The sequence below is a fragment of the Phallusia mammillata genome, chromosome 2, assembly GCF_965637545.1.
Source record: "Phallusia mammillata chromosome 2, kaPhaMamm4.hap1.1, whole genome shotgun sequence".
In the NCBI taxonomy this organism is placed as follows: Eukaryota; Metazoa; Chordata; class Ascidiacea; order Phlebobranchia; family Ascidiidae; genus Phallusia; species Phallusia mammillata.
This window is the reverse complement of record NC_137253.1, coordinates 2,434,921-2,453,540: the sequence shown is the minus strand read 5'-3', so window position 1 is coordinate 2,453,540 and position 18,620 is coordinate 2,434,921. Positions and strand designations below refer to the sequence as shown.

Below are 18,620 nucleotides of genomic sequence, written 5' to 3'. Positions count from 1 at the left end.
TTTATGTGAATTTTGTAAACCTTTTTAAATCAATTTACAAATACCTAAAATTAGCAATGTTCTTGTATTGTTGTTGTGGTTTTTGCCCAGTAAAATGAGTTAAAAGGTGAAAATAATAAAATACCACAATGCCTGAAGTAATTAGTTTCTTTAAAATTACTTTGCACTTTAATAGTTTGAGTTTTAATAGTGCATTTTTTTCCTTTATATCAGGGTCAGGCTCTCAAAAGCAACATCTTTTTTTCAACAACTTGTAGCCTAGTTCAATATGTCGCTAAAAAGCAGTTGTATTTATTTTGTTACATAGCGCATTATTTTGGATGGTGCTTTACTTTTGTTTCTCCACCAGGTGGAGTAGTGAATCATTTAATTCTACTGAACCATGCTTTGATCTACACATGCACTTGACCATGGCAAAAAACCCAAGTCCGGGAAAGACTTCTGTCGCGAGAGTTACTTTTTCGTGATAAAAGTAAAACATGGGGTCACAGTTGCAGTTCCCAAGTCGGGAATAACGCTGCAACATTTGAACGTTATGGAGCGCATTAAAGTGGAAGGCACAATTAGTGGATCGAGGATAAACACGTTGCAGCTACACCGTTATTACCAAGGAAAATGTGATTATGAGCTCACAGGAGAGTGATTGTTGTAAAACAAAGCTTTGTCGCTCGAAAACGCATTGAAGGCTGACTTAATTCGATACAACGTATTTTGTAGGTTTGCACCCGATCCGTCAGCAAGTCCTCGATTAGAAGCGCTTGTGTTATGAAAAAATTCCCGTTTCTTATCGGGCGGTGTTACAATTTTAGAACATGTGTTATAACACAGCCCGATTTTATCGGCAATGGTAGTGAAGCATTAAATTTATTTTTTATTGAAAAATATTATATTTTCTGTGGAAATAATCGCAGGTGAAATGGGTTTTACATGAAATTGGCAGTTAAATGTGAAATGTTATGACAAAAGCAAACGCATTTTAAGCTGTGAAATAGCAGCAGTACCAGATTCTCCCCGATTGTAAACTGCAAAAAAACAAAATGGGCCAAGGTTATTGTATCTAATAGGCATCCATGTTCTGATAACAAATGGAGTAATGAAAAGTGACAGTTCAGGGTGGGGGAAGCATTTTTAGTGCTTCATGAAGCAAACTAAGGCCCAGCACACTATCAAATGAAGGACTTGGGACATTGGATTTGAAAAGCAATGATACATGGTAAGTGGTTGTCAATTGTCATGATATGCTTGTCATTCTCAACTGTTTCTATTATTTTAGCAGATGGTAATTTGTTATTTTTTAGGCATGTTTAAAAATATGGTAGCTTGCTCATCTCTACTGTGATCCTGGTTTTGTAAAACATTGGCTTTCATTTCGACTGGCCTCAAGCATTTTTGTGTAAACTTCTACTTGTCAAATTAAATCTTGCATACACTTTTTCTTTTATTTTTTGTTGTAGTTCAACATCTGGAAAACTGAATAGAAGCAAAAAAAACAGCAGAATCATTCCTAAGGTAACTCAAGATTGCCTTGGATGACATGGAAGAAAGTAATTGATGTGGAAGAATGGTGTGAGTGGAATGAGCTCACTGAAGTGTCAGCTAAATCATTGATGCATACAAAATGCTTTTTCCCTCACTTGCAGGGGAACATTTTATTTTAAGTTATTCACCACACACTTCAGTTTTACATGAATATGTGTGTTTTTTGTCACTGTACTACCCGAAAGGAAGTTTATTTAACATTTCTTGTGCCCAATTTAAAGCAAACTAGTTATGTTAGATGTGTTCAATGATTTGTTGGTGTTATTTTAATCTCGTACCTAAATTAAGGCGAACTTGTTGTGTTGGTTAGATGTGTTCAAACATTTGTTGGTATTAATGCTGTCTTACCTACATGACATAATCATGGCAGCGTTAAAAAAGCATCTTTGGGGTAAATATTTAATACATTTTCACTTTGGAGTAGACGCTTTCAGTAAAAGTGATTCATTAGACAGGAATGAAAAACTTTTATTTTTGACCAGTAATCTCTATGATAGCTTGTTTGCCAGGATTGTTTGATACAACCTCATCTTTTACATGATAGCTGGTTTAATTTTATTTCAGTAACTTGCAACACATTGCATTTTCAGCGGTACAATGTTTCACCTTCCTTGTTTACAATGTTTCACCTTCCTTGTTTCTCAGTCTGTTTACCCTTTTTAGTGTACTCATTGTAAATGCAGGTTTTTGCTTGATAAATCAAGCTTCTAATTATTTATCCTCTTCACATTTATTTTTTCTTTCATATAACTGTGGCACCCAATATGAGTATGTTATTGTGTGGGAATTGGGTTTATGAGGTGCTTTATTTTTTTCATTAATAAAATGTTGCCCTTAACTGTGCATTTGTTATTTCATCATTTTAAGTACCAGTCTTAACTGGTTTAAAATCACAAAGGGCTTGATGTAGACAAAAACGGTATTCACAGGTCAACTCTAAACTACATCTAGTAAACGCATAAAAAGTATCTTTAGAATCTAACCACCACATCATTAATGAGAGGCGTACATCATAAGCGAACGAAGGGCATGACCGCTTTAAAATGATTTTTCGCGCTGACGACCCTTGTAGCATATACAGGCTCCAGATCACAAACGGTTTAAGGTAAACAAAAACGGTTTTCACAGGTCAACTCTAAATTACATCTAGTAAACGCATACAAAATATCTTTAGAATCTAACCACCACATCATAAATGAGAGGCGTACATCATAAGCAAACGAAGAGCATGACCGCTTTAAAATGATTTTTTTGCGCTGACGACCCTTGTAGCATACAGGCTCCAGATCACAAACGGATTAAGATAAACAAAAACGGTTTTCACAGGTCAACTCTAAAACACATCTAGTAGACCCATAAAAGGTATCTTAAGAATCTAACCAACACATCATAAATGAGAGGCGTACATCATAAGCAAACGAAGAGCATGACCGCTTTAAAATGATTTTTTTGCGCTGACGACCCTTGTAGCAAATACAGGCTCCAGATCACAAACGGATTAAGATAAACAAAAACGGTTTTCACAGGTCAACTCTAAAACACATCTAGTAAACCCATAAAAGCTTTAAAATGATTTTATGCGCTGTCGACCCAATAGCATGGCTCTATGTACAGGCTCTAAAACAGTGCTTTTCAACCGGGTGTATTGTACACCCCAGGGTGTACCATAATTTTTAAAGGGTGTACCACTTTGATGGGGTGTACTGGGGTGTACCAGACACAAAATATAATATACCTATGACTAGGTATCACAATAGGCAGGTTTCAGTTTTAGAACAGACTGACTGGAGTGTACAATATATGGCACAACATGCATCTCAAGTGTACGTAGATTTTAAGCTGCAAAACTCTTTTTGTGACGTCATAGTTTAATATTTCACTTCATAATCATTGTTAATGGTAGTTCTTTTTGAAGTAGAAAGTGGATTATGGCTTGTTGGTATTTTGCTCATCATTATTTCTGTTAGGACCACAGAATCAGTGTGTTACAGGGTTGAATAAATTTTTCACTGGGGTGTACAAATTTTGAGTTAACGTTAAAAGGGTGTACCGCTTCAAAAAAGGTTGACAAGCACTGCTCTAAAACACAAACGACATAAAGTATTGAAAACGGTTTTCACAGATTAACTGTCACTAAACCTACGTCTAGTGAACGCATACAAAATATTAATCAATTCTTATCATTACCCTAAAATAAAGAGGCGCTCATCATCACTATACGTCGAGATTGTATTCTACAAGCTACAAGAAATCTACATGCTACATGAAATCGACAGCACTAGCGGTCGTGTCCTGCGCTCGCTTATGATGTAGCCTACGCCTCTTGTTTTTGATGTTCTTCTTAGAAGTTAAAGATATTTGGTATGTGTTTACTAGATGTATTTTAGAGTTGACCTGTGAAAACCGTTTTCATTTAACTTCAACCGTTCATGATCTGGAGCCTGTATATGCTACAAACGTCGTCAGCGCATAAAATCATTTTAAAGCCGTCATGCCCTTCGTTCGCTTATGATGTACACCTCTCATTTATGATTTGGTGGTTAGATTCTTAAGATATTTTTTATGCGTTTACTAGATGTATTTTAGAGTTGACCTGTGAAAACCGTTTTTGTTTACCTTAAACCAGGGGCGGGCAACTTCTCCAGTCGGCGGGCCTGATATGGGAAAATGAAGTACTTGGCGGGCCGGATTCCTGAATCGCGTATTTATCCAGTGATTTAAGACGGATTTTTGACCACCTAAACTAAATACGATCAAGAATGTCACAATTACAATACAGTCCAAACAATCTAACTGATACAACATAAAATTATTCACCACAGCAAATTTAATGCATACACCAGGGACTTAGATACCGCTGAAACACTAACTAGGCTACACGTGTGGAAACAAAGGAAACCGTGAAAGCAGGCCACACACAAGGTTAGCAGTTATGTCGTAACAATGGATGTATCGTGCAATGGTAACAACGGCGGGAAAGTTTTTTTTGCTATTGGGGAGCGTTACTGTCCGTTACAAGTTACAACTATAATTTGACGTGGTAAGCAAGTAGTGGGGGAATGCGGCAGACTGTGGCCGCGGGCCACATTATCATGTAAGACCAGAAACTGCCTGCGGGCCGCTCAAAATCCCGTCGCGGGCCGGATCCGGCCCGCGGGCCGTATGTTGCCCGCCCCTGCCTTAAACCGTTCATGATCTGGAGCCTGTATATGCTACAAACGTCGCCGGCGCATAAAATTATTTTAAAGCGGTCATGCCCTTCGTTCGCTTATGATGTACGCCTCTCATTTATAGTATGGTGGTTAGATTCTAAAGATATTTGGTATGTGTTTACTAGATGCATTTTAGAGTTGACCTGTGAAAACCGTTTTCATTTAACTTAAACCGTTCGTGATCTGGAGCCTGTATATGCTACAAGGGTCGTCAGCGCGAAAAATCATTTTAAAGCGGTCATGCCCTTCGTTCGCTTATGATGTACGCCTCTAATTTATGATGTGGTGGTTAGATTCTAAAGATACTTTTTATGCGTTTACTAGATGTAGTTTAGAGTTGACCTCTGAAAACCGTTTTGTCTACATCAAGCCCTTTTGATTTTATACCAGTTAAGACTAGTACTTAAAATGATGAAATAACAAATGCACAGTTAAGGGCAACATTTTATTAATGAAAAAAAATGAAGCACCTCATAAACCCAATTCCCACACAATAACATACTCATATTGGGTGCCACAGTTATATGAAAGAAAAAATAAATGTGAAAAGGATAAATAATTAGAAGCTTGATTTATCAAGCAAAAACCTGCATTTACAATGAGTACACTAAAAAGGGTAAACAGACTGAGAAACAAGGAAAGTGAAACAACATTGTACAGCTGAAAATGCAATGTGTTGCGAGTTACTGAAATAAAATTAAACCAGCTATCATGTGAAAGATGAGGTTGTATCAAACAATCCTGGCAAACAAGCTATCATGGAGATTACTGGTCAAAAATAAAAGTTTTTCATTTCTGTCTAATGAATCACTTTTACTGAAAGAGTCTACTCCAAAGTGAAAATGTATTAAATATTTACCCAAAAGACGCTTTTTTAACGATGCCATGATTATGTCATGTAGGTAAGACAGCATTAATACCAACAAATGTTTGAACACATCTAACCAACACAACAAGTTTACCTTAATTTGGGTACGAGATTAAAATAACACCAACAAATCATTGAACACATCTAACATAACTAGTTTGCTTTAAATTGGGCACAAGAATTGTTAAATAAACTTCCTTTCGGGTAGTACAGCGACAAAAAACACACATATTCATGTAAAACTGAAGTGTGTGGTGAATAACTTACAATAAAATGTTCCCCTGCAAGTGAGGGAAGAAGCATTTTGTATGCATCAATGATTTAGCTGACACTTCAGTGAGCTCATTTCACTCACACCATTCTTCCACATCAATTACTTTCTTCCATGTCACCCAAGGCAATCTTGAATTACCTTAGGAATGATTCTGCTGTTTTTTTTTTCTGCTTCTATTCAGTTTTCCAGATGTTGAACTACAACAAAAAATAAAAGAAAAAATGTATGCAAGATTTAATTTGACTTTACAGGAAAAAGTAGGAGTTTACAGGAAAATGCTTGAGTTAGGCCAGTCGAAATGAAAGCCAATGTTTTACAAAACCAGGATCACAGTAGAGATGAGCAAGCTACCATATTTTTAAACATGCCTAAAAAAATAACAAATTACCATCTGCTAAAATAATAGAAACAGTTGAGAATGACAAGCATATCATGACAATTGACAACCACTTACCATGTATCATTGCTTTTCAAATACAATGTCCCATGTCCTTCATTTGATAGTGTGCTGGGACTTAGTTTGCTTCATGAAGCACTAAAAATGCTTCCCCCACCCTGAACTGTCACTTTTCATTACTCCATTTGTTATCAGAACATGGATGCCTCCTAACAATCTGGAACTGCTGCTATTTCACGGGTGACACTAAAACGCTGAATGGGCGGGATGGGCGGAATGGAGGGCGGGACGTCGCGGGAGATGGAGGAACGTCATGAAAACCGCTAAATATCGGGTTAAATTGCTGACGGTTAGTGCTATTAAGGTTGGGATAAGGTTTTATAATAGAAAATCATTAAAAAAAATTCCGCCGAACACTACATTTCGCGCCCGAAACGTCCCGCCATCTCCCGCGACGTCCCGCCATCTCCCGCGACGTCCCGCCATAGCATTTTTGCCTAATGTCAGGAAATAGTTAAATAAGTTTTAGGCAGGGACATTTTTTGATTCATATACTATTATAAAACCTCAACCTAACCCTAATAGCACTAACCGTCAGCAATTTACCCCATATTGAGCGGTTTCCGCGACGTCCCGCCCATTCAGCGTTTTAGTGTCACCCCTATTTCACTGCTTAAAATGCGTTTGCTTTTGTCATAACATTTCACATTTAACTGCCAATTTCATGTAAAACCCATTTCACCTGTGATTATTTCCACAGAAAATATAATATTTTTCAATGAAAAATAAATTTAATGCTCCACTACCATTGCCGATAAAATCGGGCTGTGTTATAACACATGTTCTAAAATTATAACACCGCCCGATAAGAAACGGGGATTGTTTCATAACACAAGCGCTTCTAATCGAGGACTTGCTGACGGATCGGGTGAGGTTTGTCGTGCTGTGATTCGTTAACCAGTTACAATGTTTCCTAACCGTGGGTTTCAATTTAACTTTCAACAGTTTATTCGCGACGCGGATATGTTACGAAGTTTTTTAGTCGATAAATCGCAGAAAATCAAACTTTGCATCAACTGAGCTGACGTGGGTGGGTCGTATGATGTCATTCATGGTCTGCTACTCGTCACGCATCAATGCCGTTCAGCGACCCCCAACCCACCAGTTTTGTTATAAGTTGAATCACTCTATCGGTATTTTGAAACTCGTTCTCTATACTAATAAATTTGCCGGTAAACTTTGCTAACTCTGCAATATAATAAACGCTGCTTTGCATGCTTGAGATACATTACGTAGCAGAGTCAGATAAACAAACGTGGCAAAGTTGGTGAATGCTACGGTTCTCACTTTGACTCTAAAACTCCAACTTTAATAAGTTTGGCAAATGTACGTTACATGTGTTTTGAAACGAGTGAAAAATCGTAAAATCCGGCAAATTTTTTTATTTTTATTTCGAAACAAGTTTATGTAATTCATAGTTGGAGGTGGAAATTTGAATATAATGTTCTCATATTTTCCTGCAACAGAGGTTTTCAATCGGGTTTAGGTTTAGAAAAGCAGAACGTTTTATGTATGTGTGATTAGTGTGTTGAACTTTGGAGTAAATTTTCTCTTCAAAATCTGTCAAGGGGTAAACATGAGAGAAAGGGCGAGAACTCGTTGCTCAATAGAATAAGAAGATTAATCGTCTATAAATTCTTGTTAATGTGCAGAACCCGTGACTTCCCAATTTCAAAATGCTACATTAAAACAGAACAGCTAAAATGACTCGAGAATTAAACTTATCTTTCTACAGTTAAAACTTCGCAACAAAGATAGCATTTTTTGTTTCAACGCTGGCATTGTTTTGTCTTGTGTTTGACGTGAAACGTCGCCCTTGTACGGCCTGGTGAAAGTCGACCCGTCGTCTCGGCACGAACGGGACGAAGCTTTTGTTCAGGCGTCCTCAGAAGATCATGTTTCAAACGGATCAGTTGAGTTGTCAAGCCAACTTTAACAAGTCACCTCTGGTTGCGCTGTAGTTCAGAAACAGTAGAGACGCGAAACAGATTGAAAAGAAATTGTTTTGCGAATCGAAATTTGTTAGTTCCGCAAACAGTTTGTTGCACTTGCAGATTACTTTGTGTAAAATTTTAGCATCAAGGCAACATTGTCAGAATAACTTCAACCTGTATAAACACGGATTTTTTATTAGTTGTGATTTTCTAAGTTAAGATTGCAACAAGCTTGTTTCACGCAAATAGTTATAGCGGATCAAAAATATGCTATGTTGTATTTTATGCCCTACTAGCAACATATACGTGACAATTGCTGCTTAAGCACAACACTTGCGAAAAAGAATATTAAGAAACTGTTTCCTGAAATTTGCCAGGTTTTCTAGCAAATGTTAAAAGCAATATACGTTAGCAATGTTTCCGCTTAACTCTATTAATGTAAATTGTTTCGTAAATTGTGAAAATTCGTCATTTGCAGTTTTGTGTGACGTCCAGTGAAGTTTAATTATGTTTATTAAAATCAAACAGAAGCACCAGATTAAAGCTAAAGAGCCAAAATTTTAACCTTTGTTTATTTGAAAGTAATCTCAAAAAAACTTATTCGAAAAAGTGAAGTTAATTTGTGGGCCGAACGAGGAAATATGTTTACATTAAATAGTGGCATTTTGGGGGAAAATTCACTTTCATTTATTGTACGTGATATTTCGTTGAGCTTTTGTGATTTGCCTTCTACTTCAGAATACAACTGATAAAAGTCAATGTTTTGCACTTAAAGCTATAATAACTCCGTATAGCGTAGACGTTAACAGCGGGAGAATCCGTTTTAAAATGGTGCACATTGTCGAAGTTTTCCGGTCAACAGCAGAACTGGTTTTATGCGTCTTACATTTTAACTTAATCTGGTTTGAAAGATCTGTACATGGAAAAAAAAAAAAATAGGAATCTTTGAGGCAATCTAATTTAGTAATGGATGTTTGTGTTTATTGAACTACCGTATTTATTCAATTGTAAGCCGCATGTTAAGGTGGTAAAAATAATGTAAGTCGCCCTCGATTGTAAGCCGCACTTAGGGAGGTTATATACTATTGTTTCACAATTCACTTTCTTGTTGTTACATAGTGTAACTATTTGCCCATACACTTAAGTTGCGAAGATAACTGTGCCCAGCAGAACGCACAATCTGTAGAAACGGGAATAAATCAAAAAGCAGAGGTGTAGAAACAGGATCAAAAATCAAATTGTAAGTCGTACCCGATTATAAGCAGCACAAACTTTATAAGCCGCGGTTTACAATCGAATAAATCAAGTGTTTTGGTTTTATAACTTAAAATAGTGTGAATAATGACACATTCGAACGTCCAAAAGCACCGTTAGGGGATTCCCAGAATTTCAGTGTAATTCTCCCAAAGGTGTGCATGATTCTAAAAAGTCAGTAATTTGAAGATTTGTTGGTTTTTTGCAGTTGTGCTAACTAGGTTCTGACTTGATGCTCTATATTAATTCCACCATCCTTAACAAAACCTAATCTTAGTATAGAAATAGAAACCTGAAATTATTAAATAGGTTTTAATTTTGTTTGTTTATTTATTGTCTTTTTACATAGAAAGTGAAAACAAACTTTAAAATGTTTTGACCTTTTTTGAAAATATGTTAACCAGACAAAGTCGGTTTTGTGTGAACTGTTTAGCTAGACGCCTAGAATTGTTTGATGCAAGGCAAAAATCTGAATTTATTTTCTTTGCCCCAATATAGGTGACTCAAAAATACCGAAAAAATAGTTCACGTAAAAAAATAATTTCGCGAGAAAACCAATTGTTTGAAAACTATAGGACATACAGTCTTTCCTTCTTATTTTCTCCTCTCGTTTAAAAAATAAGCGTCATCGTGTTATTACCCCAGGGTCCCTGACAAATGCGTCGTAAATGGGGCATAGAAATGTCAAAATACATCTAAAATAGCTAAATTATCAAGTCCATAAATTCCTTGACAGCAAAATATAATATAAAACTTGAAAAATATAGAACCACTTTATAAAATACAACAACGCAAAAAATGTTTTAAAATGTAGCAACTCACCGAGGAAAACAAAGGCGAGGAGAAGAGAAGTTTTCATGAAATTCATTTTTTCGATTCTTCCCAAAGTTTCAACAAAAATTTTTACTTTGATCTAAATGCTAAGTTCGACTTTAAGTTTGCGGGCAAAAATTTCCAAGTTTAGGATCTCGGTGCTGCTTGTCTGTCACGTCACAATGCTCGACTGTGCGCTCACAAACGCTGGGAGAGGCCGACGCCCGATCGTCAGCCTTTTTCTTCTCGTCGCAGCAAATTGCGCAAACAAGCTGGTGGAACGGTCGCCATGACAACGAGATATCACGTGGCTGTTTAATATCGATGACGCGTGCTGGTCTATCGCTTCTCGCGGTTTCCATATTTAGATTAATCACGCGCGTTAGCGACGTGTTTGCATTGTTTTATGACATCTTGTGTTTGCGTGGATGTTACAGAACAACGGTAAAAGCCCAACTCGAAAGTGAACGAATATACATTGCCACACAATCTACTATATTTAAAAAAGGATTGAAAACAAAGCTTGTCTTTAAAGTGCGTGTAACAAACTTCAACAAAAACTTGGAACGAAAAACTCAACATCGATGACTGGCAATAAATTTTCAAACAATCCTTACGCAACTAACAACGTTCCAATGTAGCTTATTTTCGCAGCATTTTTTTATTTTCTAGAAGTTTCTGCACCTCCAGTGGGTTACATCCGGGACTCTCACCATTATGACCCGAGTGTTTTCTGGCGTTCATTTTACGCAGTCACCTCTGATGTTGCGCGCCAAACTTGTTGATCAGGGTTTAATTTTTTTATCATGGGTTTTTTTAAGCCTAATATATTGTGTCGCATAAAAGGACAATAACACTGATATGATGTATCTACAAATGTGGTTTGTTGTGCACAGTTACCTCTGTATGTCTGTTGTTACGTACGTGTTGTTTCACCTTGTAATGACCTTCAAACATCGATGATAAAAATAGTACAATGTGTATCACGTGACTGACTGTGCGATTTTGTTTGGTAACAGTTGATATAATTATCGACGCCTTTATTTTTTAGTTAGCTGTTATTTTTTTCCATCCTATTTCTTTGTTTTTGTCATAGTCTGATTTAGTTAAGGTGTGCGTAAATTCGTAACTATGGGATCAGCACTTAAACGTCTTTAACACTTTCACTCTGGTTAATTTATTTAAGCTAAAAATCTTGCTGGTTTTTAACCCAAGAGATAAAAATATGGCGTAAAGCATATCCTTAATTTATGGACTTCAAAAAAATAACACCTGTTTCAAACAGTGATAAGGTGGTACGTTTATTTTAAAAGGGGTTAATTTTGCCAAGTGCAGCTTGGGATTCTTGAAGTGATTTAAACAAATATTACATAATTTTGAAAGATTGTTTTGCTTAAACAAAAGTCTTGCAGAAACTTACCTGCACCTTTGGTCGGTGTTTATTTTTTAAGGGGGAGGTCGAGGGGTGCAGCTGCACTCCTGACTTTTAGTTATCCTGCCACGTGCTGCAGCAAGGCATGAAAAATTAAAAAAGGCAAAATTATAGGAGAAAATGGCTTAGAAACAAACAAGATATGCAGGGAAACTCCGCTTCCGAAACGAAGCAAACAAAACAGTTTCGAAATTGTTTGCAGAAGAACTTTGACGAACCGTTGAGGAATTTTTATGGTTGGTAAAGGGTAAAAAGAATTTTACCGCTTATCGGTGAAGCATCTTGGCACATACATGTATTTTGCTGGATTTGTATTTGAAGCTAATTAGAGTTAAGTTGACAACACCTGGTTAGAACAAAGAGTAAGTTTTTATATGAATTTGGGAAGTAAATACAAGTTGTTGTTTGTTTTACACATTTCCTCGTTATTGACTGTTTATCGTTTAGTTTCCTAGTGGTCCGCAGCTAATTGAAGTCTTTCAATTTCTCCATTTTAAAATGCTTGACGGAAATCTTGGTTTAGTTGATTATACCAGTAAGAAACAGTTTTACAAACGAAACATAAAGGTCTTGTTCAAACATAAAAATAAACGTAAACAAAAAAACTTTTTAGTTGATGATTTTGGAGGCTAATATATCGTAATAAGAAATCATAACAATTTTGAAAAAACGCATTCTTAGATAATTGTTTCAGGACAAACGATAAAGTGTTATGTAATGGATCTTTTGCATTGGCTGGTGGTTGTTTATATTTGTATAAATATCGGTAGGTGGCGCTAAGGATGTCTATGCCTCGGAAAACCAGGGGGTCCATATGCTGGACTGGCTTCGTAACGGGCAATTTATCTTAGATAAAGTTTTCAAAAGTTACAAACCGATTTCTCTCCCGTCCAACATTTAGCCTATATAACTAAGAGTAATTATACTGGACAGTTTTAGATCCTCCAACATACAGCATGGTCATTGACAATGACTGTTTATGAGAATAAATAACTGAGCATGGAAAACATTTGTTGTATTTTTAACTACATTGTGACGTATTAATTACTTTTATTCATCTTTTATTGTTTTACTGTTTTATCCTGTCGTTTGAAATGCCAGTTAGGCGAAATATATAAGTTATATATTTCACGTAAATTTATTGACTGGTTTAGTTACGTATTTCCATTCTCGGTTGCTCAGTCTACTCCAGGGCAACCGCTGGCACGCCAACCGATTTGCGTGTTGATATTGAAGTACTAATTTTTCCTGATACATTGCTTGTTTTCAGTTTTTAGTAATAACGTTGTCGTAAAATCCAGCCTACATGCACAAAACACTCTTTTTTCTGCTCACTATTACGATCACCTGACAGAATCCACTATTGCCCGCAAACATGTTAGTACACGAAGCCATTACCACATGGAAATAACAAGCTTAAAGGTTGCCGACCCCTGGTCTACTGTATATGTTGCGTCAATATTGAATAAACAAGGAATAAACCCATTAAACAAAGACGTCATAGAAAATTATATGTTAATTAGGTTCCCACACTCCGCCTACAAGTTACTGTATATGAAATGTTTCGTCGTATAACTTGTATTATTGTCTGCACAGTGTGGGTTTATGTGAATTTTGTAAACCTTTTTTACTCAATTTACAAATGCCTAAAATTAGCAATGTTCTTGTATTGTTGTTGTGGTTTTTGCCCACTAAAATGAGTTTAAAGGTGAAAATAATGAAATACCACAATGCCTGAATTAATTAGTTACTTTAAAAAAACATTTGCACTTTAATAGTTTAAGTTTTAATAGTGCAATTTTTCCTTTTTTATCAGGGTCAGGCTCTCAAAAGTAATATCTTTTTTTCAACCATTTGTAGCCTTGTCCAACATGTCGCCAAAAAGCAGTTGTAATTATTTTGATATATAGCGCTGTATTTTGGATGGTGCTTTACTTTTGTTTTTCCATCAGGTGGCGTAATGAGTCGTTTATTTCCACTGAACCATGCTTCGCTCTGCACTTGCACTTGATCAAGCAGAAACAAACCAAGCCCGGGTTAGACTTCTGTGGTGAGAGTTACTTTATCTTGTTAAAGTCAAACATAGAGACACAGTTGCAGTAAAAAAGTCCAGAATAACGGAGCAACATAATAAGGTTTTAAAGCGCAGAAAAGTGGAAGGCACAATTAGCCTGTAGTTCGATGACGCGCTGCAGCTACACTGTTATTATAAGGCGTTAATGTAACGAACCAGACCCTGTTAGTCGGGCCGGGTTCTGGCTTTATTTTAATAAACCGGTTTGACTAGGGCTTGTCTTCACACTTTGTGTCATATAGATTACCTAGCTAATAGTATCTAGTTGAATATAACCTAATGCCCAGCAGTCCTAAAACGCCTTGTTTAAGTCATTTGTTGTTATTGTTCATTGTGTATGTCTTTTTTGTTTTCGCTTGTCAACAACCCTTGGGGCAGTGGTTCTTAACCTTTTTTCCTTGCTGCACCCCTTTCCAAAAAAGAAAGACCTTACAAACCTTAATGATTCAGACTCTCCGCACCCCCTAGGAACAGTTCTTGCACCTCTTGAGGGTGCGTGCACTCCTGGTTAAGAACCCCTGCCTTAAGGCTTCTCAACAAACATTTAGGTTCAGCCTCGAATGTTGAGCCTGGCTGCCCAATGTGACTATACTATGTAACGTACAACCTAACGCCTTGCCGGATGAAAATGCTTTGAAAGATTGACTTAATTCGACTTTTGAAGGGCTGGCGTGCTTTGATTAAATAACTTACGTTGTTTTTTACTGCTTTACATTTTTAAATGTAACTTTCAAACAATTTTTGTGACACGGTTATATTAAAGCTTCTCGGTTGTTAAATCGTAGAAAATCAAAGTTTCGACTGAAGTAGCGAGTGGTATGACGTCGTTCCTGGTGGCTGGTTACCCGTTACGCATCAGTGCCGTTCATTCAACCCCAACCCAACACTTTTTGTTAATACTGAACAGGTGTTTCGTCCACTATGTTGCATTTTTAACAATTTTGTCGTTCAACTGGTATAATGCTAAACAAAATACTAGTTGGTGTTTCGAGTATTTTTGCTGACGTTTCGCCCACCAGAACTGTAAGGCTTCTTCAGGGCAATGAATGATATATCACAACTAGTATTTGGTTTAGCATTACACCAGTTGAACAACAAGCTTTTAAGTTGCTATAAGCGACGTGGTAGGACTTGAGAACATTTTCAACAACGATTTCAACACCAAAAGTATATTGTGACATAAGCTTTCAAGAATGTCAGAAACTGATAACACTGCAGTGATTTGACAGGAAACTACGTAATAACTACAAAGCAGCAATTAGCAGGTTTCCGCAATGTTTCATATTAAACAATTATTATTAAGATACTGATTCAATGACGTCTGTCAGTAGAAAATGGATATAAACAAGAAGGTGATGTTGCAACGTCAGGGAGGGTAACAAGGAGCTATTTTAAGTATAAGGCCAGGACAAGCCAAATAGGAATTCTGTCTCGCGGTTGTCCATAATTTAAACACGCAAGCCGAGAACAAATTAATAAGTTAGATTCGGCCAAGAATCAATTCAGAGTTGGGTGTAACCTAATGCAGCATTGAATATCGTCCATCAACTGGTTGCGTAGGATTTTAAGAGCTTGGCGTTTTACCAGGGCTTGAAAATCCACATACTAAAACAAAAAAGCTCTAATGCGTTATGAATTGCAATACAAGGGTGAGTTAGAGCTTCTGTAGCGGTCAGACTTGGTCAATAAAAATAGAGTTCTTGTTTTCAAACGGACATTTTCCATGATTTTGTCTTTCACTTCACCGTGAAGCGTTTTTTCTACAGTCTTCCGTCACACGGTCTGGTGACTTCAACCCGCTGTCTGGGCTGACTTATGAAGCCCTTTTGTTGAGGTGTCGTAAAGTGAAAAGCGCCGCGCTTTAACGTATCAGCTTTGCAAATGCGTTGTCGGCCGAAACGTTGCTCCATGTCCTTTGTAGCTACGCTGTTCTTTATAAGAGAAATGTGTGAGGGTAAAAACTATTTTGCGAATAGAAATTTGTTGGTCACTCTAATGATTTGTCGTAAATTACATCTCGGAGCGCCTTTTTTGCCTTAAAACAGAGGTGATATTAGCAGTGATGTACAAGAACAGAAACGTTTTTGTTGAAGGTATTGCAAACGCAATTTCGTTTTTTTTATGTTAATCAAGGTTGGGCAGTGACAGTAAATTTAACCTGTTAATGTTTAAAGATAATTGAACTGTTTCACTATTTGATTATCGTTAAATGAAATTTGTTTGTACCCTGAAAACTTGAAGTTTCGTTTCAAATATTTATTAGAGCGGTTAAGTGACCCTTTGTAAACGTGATCGAAATTTGTTGGTTTTATCCTACTTTGAAAGCCTGTTTCGACGGACAAGTGGCAAGCGCAACACAACAGTTTTCTTGTATATTTAGTGGAGACTTTTATTGTCCAAACCATTTAAATTCTTAAGTCTCCGGGAGCGGATTTATGCATTTTACCACTTAAAACAGTCAACTGCTGACAAACTAAACTGAAACCTTCAATGCACTTAAATCAGTATGTATTTTCCGTCATGCAATGTAATACGGTACATACAAATTTCTAAAGCATGGGTCGGCAACCTTTTTTGTATTGTGTACCGTGTTAAAGCTGAAATTTTTATCACGGGCCGGTCTTTAAAAACCACAAATGTTCAGCACTGAAAACCAATTACAGCTATTACAACCTTGATTCAAATTGAACATTGAGCAAGTTTTACGTCCCCTTACGGACCGGTGGTTTTCGACGACTTTTCTTAAACGTCAATATCTCGAGTAAAAGAAATATTGTAGCGAGGTGTTTATGTGAAGGCACACGATATAACGGTAGTGAGAGAGGCCGCTACAATAACAAATTTCCCGACCGGAACAGCCAGTCTAGTGTTTGGCTTAAATTAAATTAATTAACCCTTTGAGGGTTACTGGTACATATATGTACCACAACTTTGAAGCATCGTAGAAAATTAATTTGTTGTTCGATCGATATAATTTTCACACAACCTCTCAATGTGGATTTAATGTTTATATTTCTATGATTTTTTTGCACTTGCCACCTTCAGATCAGCTGTTTTTGTGCCTTAAAGTAGTCAGTTTTCGGTCATTCTCAAGGGCATAGTTGTTTCACTTACTGGTAAGTATACAAAAACATAAAAACAAGTGACTGATAACGTTTTTTATTGTTTATGTGTTGGTTGTCAATAATTACTAGTTTTAAAAAATAAAACCCTAGTAAAAATGTAAAAATTTTGGACATACATGTTATGGTACATATATGTACCACTGTCCATTTGGGGAAAAAAAGTCAAAGTTTTCGGTTTTGTTGAAAAATGCTGTTGTTTGTTTTTTAAGTCCAATTAGAACTACAAAACAGCACATTTAAGGTTTTTAGTATTTTTTATTTGTATTTTAAGACATTTCAGAACAAAAGTGACAGGAACAAAAAGTTAGTTTTTCCATTGACATATAGCATCGTGGAGGAAATTTTGTTTGCTGATGTTAGCGACACTGAAGATGACCTTGCTTTAGATGCAGAAGATGTTAAGGTTCTCTTAAAAGATTCCAAATTGTTGCTGCCAGTTCAATGCTTGATTGTACGGTAGCAAAAAAGCAAAATCCTAGTGATTAGAAGAGATCTGTAGCAAGTTGAACTTCAACAACAATGAAAATATGAAACCGAGAAATGATCCAATGTATGAAAGGGCTTTTAAAATTAGGCCAGTACTACAGCATTTTAATTCATCATTTCTATCAGTCCTATTTTCTTCCGTTGATGAACATGTGATCAAATTTCAAGGGCCACAATTCTAGTATTTGCAAGAAAAGATCTAGCAAAGTCAATACAATTGACAAGATCAACAATATACAAAGGTGTAAGCTTTGCACATGTCAAAAGATTCAGAACAGGACCAACAACAAGTATGTCCAGTGTGACACATATCTTTGTTGTGCAAAGGATAGGAAATCCTTCAAACTTTATCATAAAAAATAAGTTTCTGTGCTTGATTTTGTTGTATTTCAATTTTTTGTGACCTGTTACCATTTGCTATCTATGATTTCTTCGTACAAAACTGGCATTTCCTTTTCATCTCTATATTGTTGTGAAGCTAAGTTTACTGAACTGAAATCCTACACTGGTAATGACAACAACTATTGTTGAAATACCTGCACCATTATTCTATACTTACAAGTTTTCTCGCATTTTTGTATGCTGTTGACTAGGTTTTGTTTGTTGTTTTGTATTTACTAATCAAATACATAGAATACAAGTATTTGTTAGTTAACAAAGTTTACTTACAGTGATCCTTGAATACATTTTTTACCATAATAATGGATTTGCACCAAAATTGAAAAAAAAAAATTTCAAAAAATAATTCCCCCAGATGGTTGCTGGTACATATATGTACCATGCTCTAAAATAAACAAACTAAGAAATTACAAAAAAAATTTCGGGGGAATACTTTTTTTGACCCATTTTAACTAAGATTTGTTGACTGAATTAAAAAAAGCAGTGCACAAAAAAGTGTGTCCCTCAAAGGGTTAAAGGTAAAAGATTGTGCTAAAGCTTGTTTGAGTGTAAACCGGAGAACAAGCGAGAGGGTCGCGTTAAAGGGTCGGATTCAAAAATGCTGTTGTGCGAAAGAAATTAGTTAAGCGCAACACGCTTTGTAACCTAATTTAATTTAATTAGAAAACAAAGGAATTGCCTCCAGCCTGTTAACCCTGACGGAATGTGTAACAGTTTCGTCAGGCAGCAGTAGCCTACTTTCCCTTTATGATT

At 36.4% G+C, this 18,620-nt stretch overlaps 3 long non-coding RNA genes across 3 annotated transcripts; 2 read left to right on the top strand and 1 right to left on the bottom strand.

The window, feature by feature from the left end:
* The first annotated feature begins 387 nt into the window (after positions 1-387).
* On the top strand, positions 388-2,382 carry LOC145214001 (uncharacterized). The gene is made up of 2 exons (XR_013856948.1): positions 388-1,213; positions 1,455-2,382. It is a non-coding gene; the product is annotated as an uncharacterized LOC145214001 (long non-coding RNA).
* Positions 2,383-5,177: 2,795 nt separating this feature from the next.
* On the bottom strand, positions 5,178-8,956 carry LOC145214802 (uncharacterized). The gene is made up of 2 exons (XR_013857130.1): positions 6,348-8,956; positions 5,178-6,090 (listed from the first exon to the last, which is right to left on the bottom strand). It is a non-coding gene; the product is annotated as an uncharacterized LOC145214802 (long non-coding RNA).
* Positions 8,957-16,752: 7,796 nt separating this feature from the next.
* LOC145214025 (uncharacterized) lies at positions 16,753-18,111 on the top strand. The gene is made up of 2 exons (XR_013856954.1): positions 16,753-16,973; positions 17,254-18,111. It is a non-coding gene; the product is annotated as an uncharacterized LOC145214025 (long non-coding RNA).
* Positions 18,112-18,620: the final 509 nt, after the last annotated feature.